This window comes from Podarcis vaucheri (assembly GCF_965113315.1).
Source record: "Podarcis vaucheri genome assembly, chromosome: Z".
Taxonomy (NCBI): domain Eukaryota; kingdom Metazoa; phylum Chordata; class Lepidosauria; order Squamata; family Lacertidae; genus Podarcis; species Podarcis vaucheri.
The window spans coordinates 43834656-43851410 of NC_138758.1; the positions used below are offsets into that span (position 1 = coordinate 43834656).

The 16755-nt window shown below is 44.3% G+C and overlaps 1 protein-coding gene across 1 annotated transcript in view; it reads right to left on the reverse strand.

The window, feature by feature from the left end:
- The window catches only part of AKNA (AT-hook transcription factor), a 64213-nt gene extending 49727 nt beyond the window's left edge, over window positions 1-14486 (reverse strand). Inside the window, exon 1 of the mRNA XM_082209040.1 lies at window positions 14251-14486. The gene's annotated coding sequence lies outside the window, so the exon portion shown is untranslated. The remainder of the gene's footprint in view (window positions 1-14250) is intronic.
- Between the last annotated feature and the right edge of the window lie 2269 nt (window positions 14487-16755).

Sequence of the window (16755 nt, forward strand, 5' to 3'; positions counted from 1 at the left end):
TGTTTGCTACCCACATGATCTCATCAACTTTTTTTGAGTTATTTCATTTCTATTGCACCATCTCACTTCCTCAGTTGGGCCTCTCCTGCTGTTTCTGTTTTCTGCATTGCTTGCCAATCTCCAAAAACATTATAGCAAAACCACAAGCACATCAGCCCTGCAGAAGGGATTCTGCAGAAAGGACAAAGGTAGGGGTGCCAATGAAAGATCTGTGGTTCCCTCCAGAATGGTGGGTAATTGTTGGTTTGTGAGTATATTTCACAACACGTAACTGAAAAAATAACAGTGTATTAGCCATTGATTTATACTGGACTTTCCATGCATCATTCCACTTTTGTTCTGCAGTGCTTCTCCAATGTTACCACATTATCACTGTTGAGAGGGACACTCTTTGTGATTTGTGGCATAAAAAGTTATGGAGTTTCCACTGGAAACTATGGGGCAATGCCTGACTAGAAATGAAATAGTCCTGAAACATCTGTAGGCATAAACAATATTGGAACAGGATTGCATATAGATGCCCCAATACCATCATGACCACAAATAATCATGAATGCACAATAAAACAGATGTTTAGAAGGGACCTTTCTATAAGATCCACCCCCAGCACCCCAATCCTGGTCACAGCACATTGTTCTTTCTTAAGAGACAGCTGGTCTATCTCAGTTTACAACTTTTCTGATTGCAGCAATGGTCAGCTCAAAACAACATGTGATGGGACTAATATTACAAGACCAAAACATGCCTTAAAGCAAAATCTCCGCCCAGTACAGCTAAAGATGTACTTCCTTAGGCTGCAGATTTATTTATTTATTTTTTAAAAAAACTGCTCCTTATCCACTTTTCTCATGCAAAGTTTACTACCAGCTGAATTGTGCTTACAGTATAATCCCGTTTTAGGAACACAGGAAGGTTCCTTATAACACTAGTCAGACCACTAGTCCACCTTGCTCAGTACTGTTAACACTGGCTGCCAACAGCTCTCCAAGATTTCAGGCTTGAGTGCTTCCCAGCCCTACTTGGAGATGCTGGGGGACTGAACCTGGGATCTTTTTGCATGCAAAGCAAATGCTCTACCACTGAGCCACACCACCTTCTGTTTTCTCAAAAGAAAGGTCTGTGACAAGCAGTGGAATTTAGTTCCAAGAAAACATGCCCAAGAATGCATCGTTATGATAAATTGCATACAGTGGTACCTTGGTTCTCAAACTTAACCTGTTCCAGAAGTCCGTTCCAAAACCAAAGCGTTCCAAAACCAAGGCACACTTTCCCATAGAAAGCAATGCAGAATGGATTAATCTATTCCAGACTTTTAAAAAACAACCCCTGAAACAGCCATTTAACATGAATTTTACTATCTAACAAGACCATTGATCCATAAAATGAAAGCAAAAAACAATGTATTGCAGTCACACAATCAATCAATCAGTAGCTGAAGTAGGTGCCACACAGTCACAAAAACAAAAGAAAAAGAGCCGCAAAAACACAAAATAAATAGCAAAAACAGACAGACCTCAGCGTAACACTGAAAACGGAAGTGTGACACTCAAATCGTTAGTGTAATACTCAAAACAGAGCACGTTCAGCTTCCAAAAAAAAGTTTGCAAACCCGAACACTTACTTCTGGGTTTGCAGTGTTTGGGTTCCAAGTTGTTTGAGTACCAAGTTGTTTGAGAACCAAGGTATCACTGTACTATTAAAAAACAACAATCCCATGTTTACAAAACTGTTTACTCCTGTACCTTTTATCGATTATTTAAAGTTATACATATTTGTAGATGTGAGACTTGCAGCAAGATTCTACTGCAGGGAGTGTTCCTCTTGAGGCTGCCATCCAGCCATGTTGTCTTCCACTATATTTCTTTCCATTCCCATCCCAGTCAATTTTTCATTCTGCACCCCCCCTCTGCCCCCCAAAACCCAGTCAGTATTCTATGGTGGCTAAGCATGGCTCTGCCCTTACTGGGCCATCTGGCTGTGTCCCCTACTCCTTTGATATTCTGCTAGAGATGTTTTGGTACTAGTGATCAGCTTGGGGGTCCGACTTCCCCGCTAAGCCTACTGATATCTCCCATTCGTATGTGGAGGGTACTATTTTGGTATCATGTTACTGTTGGTTACCATTTGCTTACTCTAAACTTAAGACACAGAGGGAATTTATATAGGATTTCTTTTCTTTTTGAACAGCTTATTCAAGCTACTTTATCTGCGCCCATTATTCCCTTTTGCTGGTTCTCTCCCCCAGTAAATGATAACTCCCACTTTTTTCCCCTTTTGGGGATGCCTTGTTAATATTTTAGCGTGAGCTTTTAAATGGCAGGCAGAGCCACCCCCTGAATGCTTATAAGTGAGGAGACAGGCAGGTGAAGGCTGGCTGAGAGCAGACTGAGGGTGGTGGGGCTCATTAGCCCCAGTAGACCAGCCACCACTACTTTTTGGTTTTGAAATTTTGGGAATTAATACATTGCATCATTTAATTCTGATTTTTCTAGTCACGGAGAAAGGTAAAGAAGCCCAACCCTTTGGCCAATAAAAAGTTTATTCAGAAATTCCGCCAGCTTCTGACACTTCAGATGACATTGCCCAGACATTTCCAAGCCTATAATCATAAGGATTAGAAAACGTACAGATTTTTTTTACAGAACATGCCACTTGGAACTGGGACCCTTGGAACATGAAGCTGCCTCTGCATCTCTTAAATGTTAAGACTTAACAGAAAGGTACAAAACCTTTGTCAGTAACAGCAGAGGCTTTTTAACTATAAGGCTGAAATCAATAATTTGAATGAAACTGAATGAATCAATTTATTATGGTCACAGACCAGAAATACGGACATATACAATTATAGAGAACATGTAAATATACATAGGTTAAAATTAAACTCTATAAGCTAGAGCACACTAAATAATATGGATATAAAACCGTTAAAATATGTAGGTTAAGACCTTAGCTACTAATTTAAAATATGCATGTTAAGACATTGGCCATTAGATACATTCAGAGCTTGTCTCTTTAGTTTTATAGCAGCAGCACAAAATTTGGCCACTTTTAAGGTAATCTCTGGTTCCCGGTCCTCTATTAGATGTTTTAAGTAGTGGTCATCAGATCTGCTTGGGGTTCATTGCATGATTGGAGTGATAAATACCAAACATATGTTCCTATAGTAATAACAACATATTACATGAGTAATAGTTTCAACTTCCTTCAAACCACATGGACATACAGTGGTACCTCGGGTTAAGTACTTAATTCCTTCCGGAGGTCCGTTCTTAACCTGAAACTGTTCTTAACCTGAAGCACCACTTTAGCTAATGGGGCCTCCCACTGCCGCCGCGCTGCCAGAGCCTGATTTCTGTTCTTATCCTGAAGCAAAGTTCTTAACCTGAAGCACTATTTCTGGGTTAGTGGAGTGTGTAACTGTCAGCATCGCTAGGCGAGCTGGGTAGCACTTCCAGAGACCACCTTCTGCACAGGAACTGGTCAAAGTGCTGTGGACTCACTGAGAGCCAGTGTGGTGTAGTGGTTAAGAGCGGTAGTCACGTAATCTGGGAAACCGGGTTCACGTCTCCGCTCCTCCACATGCAGCTGCTGGGTGACCTTGGGCCAGTCACACTTCTGTGAAGTCTCTCAGCCCCACTCACCTCACAGAGTGTTTGTTGTGGGGGAGGAAGGGAAAGGAGAATGTTAGCCGCTTTGAGACGCCTGAAGGGGAGTGAAAGGTGGGATATCAAATCCAAACTCTTCTTCTTCTTCTTCTTAGAGTTGTGAGCACCAGATTCACTCCAACAAGAAGACAGTCGTCGTACAGCAGAGTGCAGCAGAGTATAACAGAGCATAAACGACTCGGAGAGCAGCTCTGTAGAATATCTTCTTTTATTCTATCTACAACTATAATACACAACTATGTACAGAGCTAACTGAGGTCTAAGCAAAAATGCTGAACTGCACTGAATGTCTGCAGCTGCTCTTAGCAGCAACCTTATCTTTACACACGATCTCTCTCTAACACTCAGTCTCTCTCTCTCTCTTTGATGTGAGGCTGGAGCGGAATAAGTAGAGAGCAGAAACCGCCCCCTCCTCTCTGGAGAATCAGCAGAGAACATCAGCAGATTCTTGGATATGGGAGGGGTGAAATCTCCTCAATAAGCTGAAGCGTATGTAACCCGAGGTACCACTGTATTCTCTCTGAATATGGTTTACCTTCAAATCTGCCTTGCACTAATGCAGATGGTAGGACATTGAATCTGGCAAGGGTAAAAGATCTTCTAAATTTGGGTATGTCTAGCTTGGATATATACCTCACTGAAGTAAACCCCCTCCCATTATCTTTGATTTCTGGGTACTTGGTCATTTCACTCACATGGCATTGCAATTCAACATCCCAGATAGTTGCTTAATCAATTATATGTGCTAAGGGGAATTGGATCTGTTGAATGGCAAATTTTCTTACAGCAAGGTTGGGGGGGCAGTCATTAAAAATACCATTCCAGATTTGCCCCAACTCAGAATCAAGACAAAAGAAAAAACAGGCTGGCAGGCAGAGATAAACTCATTGGCAGTAGATGCTCAGCCAGTAGGCAGAGACAAAAGCTAGCAGATTATCAATCAGGGATGGAGGAGGGTTGATGACCACTCTTCCTTGACTGGCTACCAGATGATTGCTTTATGCAGCCTCCTGGTTCAGAAACAGGAGCACCTTGAAGCACCAGTGGCTAGGCCAGAACAGCAGCAGAAGGCTGTTGCACTCACACTGGGCTTGTGGACTTTCCCAGTTGCTGGGAACCACAAATGGGAAGAGATGCTGTTGCAGTCAGGTCCTGTTGGCAGTTTTCCTATTGAGGCAACTGGTTGGCCACTGTAGATTAGTTGGATCATCAGCTTGATCCATCAGGGCTCTTCTTAAGTTAACTGGAACCTAAGTTAGCCACCTGTGGGAGGGAGATCTACATGGACATTTGGGGCTGATCCAGCCTAAGGTTGTTGTGAGGAATAAAATGTGGAGGAGGAGAACCAAGTATGCAGTCTTAGAGGAGAGATGAGATATAAATGTAATAAAAACCAATCAAAAGAGGCATGAACACACGTACACCTGTATTCGCTAAGGGGGTTAATTTTCTTAAGAGTCACATTCATTGGCGGTCCCATCATCACCTTTTATTTCTGACGTTAGAGACCTGTGTCCTTGCTATTGTAGGCAAAGCAACACCATCCATGCAGAGGAGGGGAGCTTAGAGAAACCCCAAGATTTGTAGAAATACAAAGAATACCCCCCACACACACAACACAAACCCAGGAATGGGATTTAGCATGCTCAGTGCCAACTATATAGAATGGTGATGGGGAGCCTTTTTAAGCCCAACTCCCCCTTTAATTGCCCCTCTTCACCAAAACTGTTATTAACCCCAGAGCAAAAAATGAACAGATGCTGGTGTGCTAGACCAAGGAAACTGAGGATTGGGCAAGTGCCCCTGCTCCAATCAAAGAAGGGCATTGAGGAGGGTCAATGAGGAATGCAACTGGGTGAGACTGTGGAGAGTTCCAAGGGGCAGACAGAGAGGCCTCGAGGGCCACATTTGTCTTCTGGCCTTGAGGTTTCCCACCCCTGATCAGGCATGGCAACTCTAGGGGTCAGAGGTGTCATCAACCCCCTCAATATTCCTTAGCAGGGGGCTCAGCCCCCTGAAAATTGAAGCTGCAGAGGAGGCAAGGTTGCTCCAGCCTGAGAAGCATCTCCCAACATTGCACAGGCCAGCACAGTCTTCCACTAGGCCATGCTGGTCCAGCCTGAACAGTGTTGGAAAATATGTGTAATATCACGCGATGAGCCATGTACCCCCACCCCCATCTTGGGGGCTACCCAGCACCTGTGCCGCTGATATAGACCATTCATATTGAAAGACAGACTATCTCTAGTTACCAATCACTTGTGGGTGAAAGAAGGGGAGGTAGCTTTCATGTCCTCCTTGTAGGGTTCCCAAAAGCATCTTGTTGCCTACTTTGGGAAGCTGGGATGGGATGGACTTTTGGGTCTAATCCAGCAGGACTTTCTTTACGTCCTTATGAGAGGGTCAGTTTCTCCCAGACACTTCAAATGGCATCCCCTTCCATTCACACATCAAACTGAGAAAGCTCGCTCTAAACAGAATGCAGTGCAGCAAGACAAAATGACTTGAACTAGAAACAGAACGTATTTATCCAGGATGACACTATTTATTTATCTAACTTGCAATTGATCCATTGCTAATGTATCACATGCCACTGGGCAACTGGCAAAGTGGCAAGAGTGCATTAACTCTCATTAGTCATCAGCGTGCATTCACATTCTTTGATCACCCTTCCTGATATATCCAAGCACATCTTTCTCTCTCTTTTTTCAACTCATAAAGGTGGGTGGTACAAGCAAACAGGTGCAGTTATGGCTGCCAATCCTAAAAAAACACAACTGTATTTAGGGCTCAGTTATAGGACAACTTGGTGGAAATGAAGGCACCAGTTGCAAGAAGCAGCCTCCTAAGTATCACCATTATAATTTCATTTTAAAGCAACAATTTGGATTTTTTAAAATTATTTTTTTATAAAAAAGTTAAATTATTATTTTATTTAAATTAAATTAAATTCTGGTGAGGGCAGGAAAATATGCATTACACAGAGGTCATGGGATGCAGGAATGAGGTCATCTATATCTGAAGCCTTTAGTAAATACAGGTGATTCAACTCACACAGGGGTTATGTTCCAGGGATAGCATGTAAAGCCAAAGCACATTGGGCTATGTTTCTGAATATAAGTTGCTGGAAAGTACAGTAGGAAAGAGTGGCTGTTGCACTTAAGAGCCTGCCTGTTGGCTTCCTCTAACCACCTGGTTGGCCGCTATGAGAACAGGGTCCTGAACTAGATGTGCCACTGGCCTGATTCAGCAGGCTCTTATTACTTTCAGAGGGCGGAAGCAAGCAGATCAGTAGTGGTGGTGGTGAGAAGGTGGAGGAAGAGTAGCTGCATCTGCCTGCTTGCTCTCTGACAAGCAAGCAGATGTCACCTACACTGAGAAAGAGGAAGACCTGGTGTCAATGGATGGAGGTGGAATAACTGAAGGTGGTGATGGGAGGTGACTTACAGAAGATGTCCTACTTAAAAGACCCTCCAAAATCTGAGCCAACACTATTTATTGATGTCACCTTTAAAGCAGTATTCAAATATGAGAGGACAAATCATAACAGAAGCATGGAGGAACATAAAGGTAAAGGGACCCCTGACCATTAGGTCCAGTCGTGACCGACTCTGGGGTTGCGGCGCTCATCTCACTTTACTGGCCGAGGGATCCGGCGTACAGCTTCTGGGTCATGTGGCCAGCAGGACTAAGCCGCTTCTGGCGAACCAGAGTAGCGCACGGAAATGCCATTTACCTTCCCGCCCAAGCGGTACCTATTTATCTACTTGCACTTTGACGTGCTTTTGAACTGCTAGGTTGGCAGGAACAAGGATCGAACAACGGGAGTTCACCCTGTCGTGGGGATTCGAACCGCCGACCTTCTGATCGGCAAACCCTAGGCTCTGTGGTTTAACCCACAGTGCCACCCGCATCCCAATGGCGGAACATAAGCTGACTAATATGACATAAGTCAGACCACTGCTCCAACTAGATCAATATTGTCTACATTGACTGGCAGCATCTCTCCATGGGTCAGACAGGGCATCTGAGATATATGCAAAAAGGTCCATGGTTTGACCCCTGTCATCTCCACAAAGCCTGGGGGAGACCCTGCCTAAAACCCTGGAGAGCTACTGCCAGCCAGTGTAAACAGTAATGAGTTAGAACATGGGTAGGCAACCTAAGGCCCGGGGGCTGAATCCGGCCCAATGGCCTTCTAAATCCAGCCCGCAGAAGGTCCAGGAATCAGCGTGTTTTTACATGAATAGAATGTGTCCTTTTATTTAAAATGCATCTCTGGGTTATTTGTGGAGCATAGGAATTCGTTCATCCCCCCCAAAAAAAAAATAGTCTGGCCCCCACAAGGTCTGAGGGACAGTGGACCGGCCCCCTGCTGAAAAAGTTTCCTAACCCCTGAGCTAGATGGACGATTGGTCTGACTGTATAAAACAACTTGTTATGTCCTGAACTATGTTGAATACTATGCCCATTGTTACTCCAATGTAATATGTATAAAGAAGTTTGCAGGTACGTTGTACCCTTCTCCATATTGAAAAGAAGTTGTCAAATTTAGACAACAGCACACAAAAAAAAATTGTTTCCCCACATTCTACTGAAGGATCCCTGCTTCTTTCTCTCCCTGCTCCCCACCCTCTCAAGTACTTAAACATTTTGCTATCAGAACATGAAGCATCAATCCAGTTGCGTTTTGAGCAAAGAAAGTCCTTTTAAACAACTACTGAGAGTTCCTCTGTCTGCTACCAGCATGCACTGTATAGAAAAATGCCAGTTAAGAGGAATCTTACATTTCTCCCCGCCCCTTGCAGTTTAGAGAAGTCAGCTTTGCTAATCAGATTATTCATCTTCCCCAGCCACAGACTCCTCTCCCTCCTAAGCGCTCTGTTCAGCTGCTCACCTCCCTCCTCAAGTATGTCCAAGAGGCACAAAACGGGAAAGAAATCATCTGTTTCCCCAATTCTGTGCCCCTCTGTTCCTGGATTCTTTTTTTTTAAAAAAAAATGTTACCTACTTTATACAGTATTTTGGAAGGTTGTTTGTTTGGCCTCATCTGCACTGCACGTTTAAAACTGTATCATTATCACTTTAAAAAGTTGTGGGCTCTCCAAAGGAATCCTGGGATGCAGAGAGCTGCTAGAAGAAGCACGTTCCCCTCACAGTGTTTATCAGTCCATCTTCCCAGGGAAATGAGCCTGGGAAACCATGAGAATGTGTGATCCCGGCTTGTTGGTGGGTTTAACTGGGACAAGTACCAGAAAATAAGGGCTGTTTGTATACAGTGGTACCTCAGGTTAAGAGCTTAATTCATTCCGGAGATCCGTTCTTAACCTGAAACTGTTCTTAACCTGAAGCACCACTTTAGCTAATGGGGCCTCCCACTGCCGCCGGAGCACAATTTCTGTTCTTATCCTGAGGCAAAGTTCTTAACCTGAGGTACTATTTCTGGGTTAGTGGAGTCTGTAACCTGAAGTGTCTCTAACCCGAGGTACCACTGTATAGTAAACCTCAGGTCTGGGAGCGGGGGCAAATGGGGTCCTCTGACCAGCCCTTGGAACTGTCTCCAAGCATCACCCCTCCCCAGTCACGTCCACTACTGGCTCTGCTTTGCAACTGAGTGTTTTGACCTTACTGTAATGTGCAATGTGTAGTAACATGTTACAGCTTAATATACATATCGAGTGACTATCATGGTTAGGCAAACTACGGCCCGGGGGCTAGATCTGGCCCAATCGCCTTGTAAATCCAGCCCGCGAATCAGCGTGTTTTCACATGAGCAGAATGTGTGCTTTTATATAAAATGCACCTCTGGGTTATTTGTGGGGCACAGGAATTCATTCATTATTATTTTTCCAAAATATAGTCTGCCCCCCCCAAGGTCTGAGGGACAGTGGACTGTCCCCCTGCTGAAAAAGTTTGCTGACCCCTGAACTAGATAACACTGATTTTTGTTTGCCTCGATGGAGGACAGAGAGGTGTGTGTGTGTGTTCATATGTGTGCCTATACTGTATGTACATGTACATGAAAACAAACAAGCCTGCTGTGTCTGCAGCACCGAAGTGAACTCTTCTGGGTAGAAAGATAAATTTTAATTGCCCCACCCACTTTTGCCTCTGGCCCCGCCCACCTCTGGGATGTGATGTGGCTCAGAAAAAGTTGCCCAGAAGGGAATGCAGCTCTTGGGCTGAAAAAGACTCCCTACCTACCTCAGTTATATAGGAACATTTGGAGGGTATGCTGTGACAGTGAATCATAGACATATTGTGGACCACCCTTCCCCTCCAGGTTGTACGGTCAAAGTACCAAAATGATGGGACTTTGAGTTAAACCATATTATGCAACCAATTACAGGATTAAGTCCCAAAGATCTCAGCCCGGCTCACTTCCAAAGAATGGTGCTTAAAGATTAAGACACGTGGCTGCAATTTCTTGGCAAGGAAAGTTTTATGAAATCCAGACATGAATTATCTCTGCGCTCTTAAAATATTGCTATTAATGTTATTAATGTTAGGCAGGCACATTCCCTGCACTGTTTTCAGCGCCTGCTGAATTTTCTGTTTTGTGTTTTGACAAACCTCCCCAGGCATCAAAGTTTAACATGCAGCAATTTTAACACTACATTTTTTATTACACATATTAGTTTTTTAAAACAAAAAAACTATTACTGGCTTCATTCATTATTTTGATATTTTTAAATAAATAATTGATTTTAATGTTTGCATTTATCACTGTTTTTAAAATGAATGTTTTAGATCATTCTCCATAGACCACTGTGATATTTTCTGTCATGTAAGGGGTGTGTACTTTTTAGAATCATAAAATCAAAGAATTGTAGAGTTCGAAGGTAGCCTAAGGATCATCTAGTCCAACCCCTCTGCAGTGCAGGAATATGCTGCTGTCCCATTTGGGAATCAAACCTGCGACTTTGGTGTTATCAGCACCATGCTCTAACCAACTGAGTTAGTTAAATAAATAAATAAATAAGCAAGCAGCTTAAGGTGGAGAAGTACATTTTAATTTCAACCCATCACTCATCTTTGATTTCTAAACCAGTGGATTTTTAAACCAGTTGCACTCCATCCAGAGGAAATTTTGTCAGTTATTTACTTATTATTATTTATGTACTTACATACTGATTTTCATCAGAACAGATCCCCAAGTGATTTACAAAAAAAAAGCAATAAAGCAGTAAAAATTAAATACAGTGTGGAAAACATCAAAATCCATAAACAGTATAATATATAAGGCATCAAACTCTGTCACACAGAATTCAACTCATTCAGTATGCTGGCCATAATATTGACATTCCAGCCGTGGGAGAGCTGAGAAGCAGAGCTCTCTCCCCGTTCTCAAGGACAGCCCTGAGAACAGCCCTGAGTTCTGTACTCAGCTGATTACTTCTTCTTTTAAAAACAAGCATATGGGATTTTTTATTATTTTATAAAAAATAGAAACTAAAAGGTCTTCCAAACTTAAACTTAAGTGTGAGGATGTCACTTGCTTTTAACATTTTTGAAACTGATAGGAAATGTTTTAAAAGTCAGCTTTACAGCTTTGCTGCGTGACTTGAGATCACATAAATTTTGCAAAGTGGGTGGCTTGATAATTTTAACTTCTGCTTGGCATGTGGAATATTTTGCTTGATTAAAAAACCAAATCTTTGAAAATGAGCCCTTTAATCAGAGCAGATGGGAACCTGTGGCCCTCTAGATATTGCTGGACTCCATCTCCCAACATCTGCAGTCACTGACCATGCTGATTGGGACTGATGGGAGTTGGAGTCTAACAACTTTTGGAGGGCAACAGGCTGGGTACAGTACAACAGGCTAAAGTACAACAAGGAAACTGGTATGTGTGTGTGTGAGAGAGAGAGAGAGAGAGAGGGAGACTGTAGAGTCAGAACATTATATAACACAGAATTTTTCCTTTCTTCTGTACCCAGCTGTGTTTCACATGGTTTGTGTACCATCTGGATACCTCTAGGTTATACTGCAAAGCCACAGACACAGACACACATGTACCTCAGGAGGTAATAAATGAACCCAGAATTTGCAATGTCACTCACTGGAGCTTTAGATCAAAGACAAAAAACTCTGTTAGCTGAGCAACTCATGAGAACATTCTGGTTGTTGATGGTAGTGGTGCAACAGAGAAGCTTTCAAGTCTCAAATTCTATAAAGCATGAAAGTATGATTGATGTATTTTATTTATTTATTTATTACATAGATAGCCTTAAGAATTATTATTTTTTACAGCGAAAAGGATATGAGCCTTTGACTTAAGCTGCTGTTATGTGTCAGACTCTCAGCTTTCCATCTGTAAACTGGGATCTCTGATTGAGCCAGCAATCACCCTGCCAACATTTGTTCTAGGGGTAAAGGGATAGTGTAAAAAATAATAATAGCAATACCCTGCAAAGGACCACATAACTCGTTTGCTTACTTCTTAGTAGATGCACTGAGTATGACTAACATTGGATGCAACCAGAGTAGACCCACTACAGTTGACAGACCCTACTCACTTAGGTCCAACCCATTTAGGATAACACTACTGTAGACTTACTGCGTAAACCAAAACTTCCCTCTGAAAGGAGGAGGGGGAACTGGAATGTTTATTATGTTGCATATTGAATACCGTTAATAAAGCTGGATATTTGTTGGCCAACGCCCCCACCTCCTTAAAAGAAAATCAGAGAGGAAGCCTAGAATTTCCTGTAATGGCATGGCATGGCGAAAGTGGATTGAGAGAAGTCCCCCCCCCCCATTACACAAAACTTGTGAATAATCAATGAAGCTGAATACTGGAAGATTCAAAACAGATAAACTAAAGTACTTCTTCATGCAGTGCACAGTTAACCTATGGAACTCACACCCACAAGGGGCAGTGGTGGCCACCAAGAAGAAGAAGAAGAAGAAGAAGAAGAAGAAGAGGAGGAGGAGGAGGAGTTTGGATTTGATATCCCGCTTTATCACTACCCTAAGGAGTCTCAAAGTGGCTAACATTCTCCTTTCCCTTCCTCCCCCACAACAAACACTCTGTGAGGTGAGTGGGGCTGAGAGACTTCATAGAAGTGTGACTGGCCCAAGGTCACCCAGCAGCTGCATGTGGAGGAGCAGAGACGTGACGGTTCACCAGACTACAAGTCTGCCGCTCTTAACCACTACATGGCTTTAAAATTCATGGAGAAGGCTATCAATGGTTACTAGCCATGATGACTACGTATTTTCTGCCTCCATGGTCAGAGGCAGCAATGTTTCTGAATACCAGTTGCTGCAAACCACAGGAGGGGAAAATGCTCTTGTGCTCAATTCCTGCTTGCTGGTTTCCCATGATGGTCACTGTGAGAACAGGATGCTGGGCTAGATGGGATGATCCAGCAGCTAGATGGCCTGATCCAGCAGGTGCAATGTTCTTAAGGGGGCAGACAGCTCTTTTGCCCCCAGTCATGTGGGAGAATTTAGGAAGGTCCCTGTTGCTCAGTTTAACGTACACACCTAAGCCTGGTGTCGTAGCATAGCTACTTAGAAGTAAATCCCACTGAGTTCCATGGGACTTACTCCTGGGTAAGTGTACAGGCAGCATTGCAGCCTCAGTAACTAAGTGGTTTCCTTCCCCTCTTCCACTTCCCCTGGAACTAAGAAGGAAAGTCTAAAAACTCTTTCAAAGAGAAGCAAGCAGATGAACTCACCAGCCTTAGTCAAAATAAAAAAAATCCTCCCAGTAGCACCTTAAAGACCAACTAAGTTAGTTCTTGGTATGAGCTTTCGTGTGCATGCTCACCAGCCTTAGACTGTTCCCTTCGGTTGCTTAGCAAGTAGCCAGATACTAACAAAACTTCCCTGCAGCCAATGCCTTTTCCCTTTAAGATGCAACCACAGCAACAACAGGTTCTTCTCCCGCTTTGGGAGAAACAACACACAGAAGGCAGCGCACAATCCTTACCCTCGAAGAATTGCAGAGTAGGAAGAGACCTCGAGGGTGCTCTAGTCCAACCCCCGGCAATGCAGGAATCTCAACACGAGGTTCCCCATCCAGTTTGAAAGCACACTAGACCCCGCTTAGCTTTGCATACACGCTAGTAGTTTTAGCGCTGCATCACTCGTTAAGTCTGCAACCCTACACACAACCTTAACTTGGATGTAACATCCCACCGACACATCCAACCTTAACTTGGATGTAACATCCCACCGACACAGCGGGACTTACTCCCGAGTAAGCAAGCATCGACATGTGCTACGAAGAGAAAGATTTTATTTCATTTTCTAAGTTAAGCCTTCTGGAAAATCAGGCATAATTGAAATAAACATGAAAAGGAGGAGAGATGAACAACTGGCGACATATTGGGGCTACGTTCTCAACTTTTTCCCTCTTTTTCTCAAGAAAAGAGAAAGCGGGTCTCGAGGGGGGGAGATGGGGGGGTCAAAGCGCCACTGAATGATTTCTCAGTGATGGGGGTGGGTGGCAGGGATTTATCCTGGGCTGCCTCCCCACCTCTTTTAAAGACAGTATCTCTCACGCGCCCCTTCCCTACACGGAGTCCTTTCCTGAGAGTCGCGAAACGCGGGGTCTCCAGAGCCGGCTACTCACCTGGAGAGACCAGCTTTTCCTTCCGCTCTCCGCGCGCGACAAAGTTTCCGTTCTTCTCTTCCTCCAGCTGCGTCTTCGCGGGCGAGAAAAGAGCGCTTTGGCCCCTTTAGTCAATTTCCTGGAGTTGCAACTTTGGCGGCTAACAATAGTCTCCTCCAATACTGGGCAGGCAGATAGTCAGGGATGGAAGAGGCCGGGCTTGGTGGGTTATCTGCATAATACGCCCTCAAGGCTCCTCCTCCCACATCCGCTCGCGTCCGTTAGCAAAGAAGCAGAGTACGCTATGAAATTCAATGACTGCTAAAAGCGGGACAGTTCTTGCTAAATTGGGATTGGTCGGAAATCGGGGCGGGGCTGAATATGCATGCAGAGCGACGCGTTAAAAAAAAAACCGCTTTTTTTTCCTCGCCAGAACGTGGGGGACTCTCCCCACCCGCTGGATTTTGCAAAACACATACAGTAGTACAGTAATCCCGAAGTGGAGCTGGGCGGGACTGTGGTCCTCCAGATGCTGTTGGACTACAACTCCCATCAGCCCAGTGTAACCCTACAACCCTAGTGTAAACCAAGTTTCCTCCTTTCTCCATCAAAGATTTCATGGTATCAGTGTTTGGTTTGTGTTGTTTTTGTGTGTTCATCTATAGGGACGACAGAGGACGAGATGGTGGGACAGTGTTCTCAAAACTACAAACATGAGTCTGAGCAAACTGCGGGAGGCAGTGGAAGACAGGAGTGCCTGGCGTGCTCTGGTCCAGGGGGTCACGAAGAGTCGGACACGACTAAACAACAACATAGTTTGCTCTGAGTAGCAGCAGCAGCAGAAGAAATGTTGTTTCATTTATATTTTTGTTTGCTAAAACCTACTTAAGGTTTTTGTAAAGTTGAAAAGATAAACTGTTTTTCAATAAAAGCTAAAAGAACCTCATTTTTGCAAAACTCCTCTGTACCATCTTTTATTTCATATAGGGTGCTGCATTTAGGAGTTTTTGCCAATCTCTGCTCCTCATGACCTGAGAAGGCTGTGTGGGTGAACAGGGTGGGGAGCTTGTTTTCAGCTGATTTTATAAAATGTGCATTTAACTGCAGCTAAAAATAAACATTCGCTTGTTTGCACTAATGCGAATCTTCTGAGCTGGAAAAATCCAAGGTTTTCACTGTGTAGAATTTGTGGGGTAATAAACAGAAACGATGCCCATCTTTTGAGTTGCATGTAGTAGTCACTGATGTGTGCATTTTGTTCTTTTAAATGTACAGTGGTACCTCGGGTTACAGACGCTTCAGGTTACAGACTCTGCTAACCCAGAAATAGTACCTCGGGTTAAGACCTTTGCTTCAGGATGAGAACAGAAATTGTGCGGTGGCAGCGTGGCAGCAGCGGGAGGCCCCATTAGCTAAAGTGGTGCTTCAGGTTAAGAACAGTTTCAGCTTAAGAATGGACCTCCGGAACGAATTAAGTTCTTAACCCGAGGTACCACTGTATTGATATTGTCATGGACTGGCTGGGTGTAGATTTGTGAGGCACCAGCTGGGGAACCCCCAAGGGAACCCCCAGGAGAAGGCGGCTCAGAACCAGGGAATTGGTGGTGGGACAATGTATGGTCAGAGGGAGAAAAGGGAGCAGACTGGGAGAAGGTGTTGAAAGCTGAAGAGGTAACAGGAAATGAGCAGAAAAGGCAGTCAGAAAGCAGTCCAGAGTCAGAGACAGATGCTGCAGCAGGAGAGGAGGGAGGTCAAGAGGCAGAGATGAGTTAGGCTGGTAAGGAAGCCAGGCTGTTTCCCCCTCCTGCTGCGACCAGCTATCATCCCCCTTCATCTCCCAGAACCTGAAGAGGTATGAAAAGGGCAGAGCAAAGGCAGACAAGATGATGACGAGCCTCAGATTGCTTGGGAAGGAACAGGGGAAGGAGGACACTTAATGAGCTGTGGGAAGACAGAGACCTTTGGTCCTTGTAACTGCCTCATAAGGGCAAGTTCTATCAGGGAAGATTCTTCAGCCTGGGGTCTGCATTTCCTTAAGGGCAACCTTGACATGCCAGTGATGGGCGGGGGCCAGAGGCAGAAGTGGGTTCGTTCCATGGGCTACCAGTAGTTTGTATATGCACACAGCCCTCTCTATCCTCCATCCAGGCAAGCAAGAGGTATTGTCAAGAGTTGAAGGACACATCCTAGCCAGGCAAAAACACTCAAGAAGGGTGTTGTCTGGGGAGAGTAAGGTAAAGGGACTCCTGACCATTAGGTCCAGTCGTGGCCGACTCTGGGGTTGCGGCGCTCATCTTGCTTTATTGGCCGAGGGAGCTGGCGTACAGCTTCCGGGTCATGTGAGCAGCATGCCTAAGCCACTTCTGGCAAACCAGAGCAGCGCACAGAAATGTCATTTACCTTCCTGCCAGAGCGCTACCTATTTATCTACTTGCACTTTGACGTGCTTTCGAACTGCTAGGATGGCAGGAGCAGGGACCGAGCAACGGGAGCTCACCCCATTGCGGGGATTCGAACCGCCAACCT